The sequence below is a fragment of the Carlito syrichta genome, unplaced genomic scaffold (genome assembly GCF_000164805.1).
Source record: "Carlito syrichta isolate Samal-C Ts95f unplaced genomic scaffold, Tarsius_syrichta-2.0.1 Scaffold308854, whole genome shotgun sequence".
Taxonomy (NCBI): domain Eukaryota; kingdom Metazoa; phylum Chordata; class Mammalia; order Primates; family Tarsiidae; genus Carlito; species Carlito syrichta.
The window spans coordinates 684222-686102 of record NW_007252950.1 but is presented as its reverse complement, the minus strand read 5'-3'; the positions used below and the strand labels follow the sequence as shown (position 1 = coordinate 686102).

The 1881-nt window shown below is 48.0% G+C and overlaps 1 protein-coding gene across 2 annotated transcripts in view; it reads right to left on the bottom strand.

The window, feature by feature from the left end:
- Positions 1 to 400, bottom strand: part of FAM126A (family with sequence similarity 126 member A) — a 72541-nt gene extending 72141 nt beyond the window's left edge. For both annotated transcript variants that reach the window (XM_008066196.2, XM_021716646.1), the window contains exon 1: positions 129 to 400. The gene's annotated coding sequence lies outside the window, so the exon portion shown is untranslated. The remainder of the gene's footprint in view (positions 1 to 128) is intronic.
- Positions 401 to 1881: the final 1481 nt, after the last annotated feature.

The following is a 1881-nucleotide window of genomic DNA, read 5'->3' as shown; positions in this document are numbered from 1 at the left end:
CGCCCTGGGGACAAAGTCCCGGTCCCCTCCCCGCCGCCGCCGCCTCGCCCGGGCTCCTCCCTGACAAAAAAAGTTATCGGTCGCTGGCCGCCCCGGGGGCCCGGCGGGGGTCGCCCGGCTGGACTCACCAGAGCGGCTGCGGGAGCTCCACCTGCTGAACCTCCACTCGTGCGGCTCGCGGCGACAGCGACGGCGGCTGCTCTGCTTTCCCCTGAGTAGCGGCACCACCTGCCCCCCCGTCTTCCTAGCAGAACGGGTCCCGGAGAGCCATCTTCCCCCTCCTCTCCCTGACTGACAACCCAGCCCCGAGAGCCGCCACTGCCGCCCGCCACCCTGACAGGCACGAGCAGGGACCCGTCCTCAGGCAACCAACCACCACCGCCCCACGCCAGCTCAACCTATCGCCGTCCTCTTGGGCGGGACCAGCACAACTTCTCCACCAATTAGAGCCTAGTACTGCTGAGCCTGGGGCGGGGCCATGAGGTGGGGGGAGAACGACTTGAGTGGGCGTGGTCTGAGCAATGGGCGTGATCGGGGAGTCCGGGGGAAAGATGATTGACTTTAGGGTTTGCAGTGGCCACTAGGCGATAAGTGATTAGCTAAGGTCTCTTAGACTCTGAGCCCTAAGGCTTATGGCCTTCTCAGAAGAAAATAAGCTTTACCGGTGATGTGAACTGTAATTAGAAAACAAAAACACACTGCTATTTTAATTTATTGGTCAGTTAGTCACAAGAATTTATCAAAATCTTATCAAATCCCGGGAGGAAAAAAAATGTGTTTGCAAAATGGTAATAAAAACGTCCCCCTTACTACATCATTGCTTTGGGACTTACCCTGGAAAAAGTCAAATACAATTCCTCAATGTTCTTTCCATGGGCGGTTTTAATTTTTTCCATCTTCCCTCCTTACTCTTTTTCCCAAACATACACTAAATATTTTGTATAAAGACTGCAACCTGAGAACATCTGAACCTGCTTCTGCAGTCCTCCTGTATTTCACCTTGTAAACTCCTCCTAAGACATCCTCTCAAGACCAGTCAGGATTAATTAGAAGAAAAACAGACCTCCAACCTGGAAGACAGGAAGTCATCCCAACTTTACACTAGGCTCAAGTAGGATTTCTTGAAAAGTCCTATGTCATATTTTCAAATATGCTACACTCATAAATAACAAGCACATAAGTAAGAAAATATATTACTTGATATCAAAAGGGTATCAGGAAAACAATATCAGGCAATTGTTAGGGCAGATTGCTAAAATAATCAGACAGGATAGCCTCTTCAAGGTCATGATTAGATTTATAAGTAGACAATAACAAACTACAGTGATAAGGACAATAGAGCTCAGTTAAATGAGCAAGGGGAAACACAGGGCAAGAAATGATTGTATTTAGGAAAGTCAGGGAACTTCACAAAGAAGTTGGTGTTTGAGTTGGATCTTAAAAGGTAAATAGGAGTTTGCCAGAGAAGAAAGTCAAAGGACATTCGCAGTGTGCGAAGGCATGAAGCTATGAAAGGGCATGGAGCAGTCAGGGAACACTGAGAAAGTAGGCAGGGCTGAAAGATGAGGAACAACCAAAAATTAGGCTAGAGCGAAAAGTTGAAATGCGAATGTAAAAGCTTCACGAAGCTTCACGAAAATATTTAGGCGAGCACTGTCCAACAGAGCTTTCTGCAATAATGAAAATATTCTATATTTGTTTGTCCAAAATGGTAGCCACTTGGCCAAGTGCTGTGGCTCACACCTGTAATCCAACACTTTGAGAGGTCAAGGTGAGAGAATTGCCTGAGCCCATAGGTTTGAGACCAGCCTGGGCAAGACTTCGTCTCTACAATAAATCAAACAATTAGCTGGACTTAGTGGCACAGGCCTGTAGTTCCAA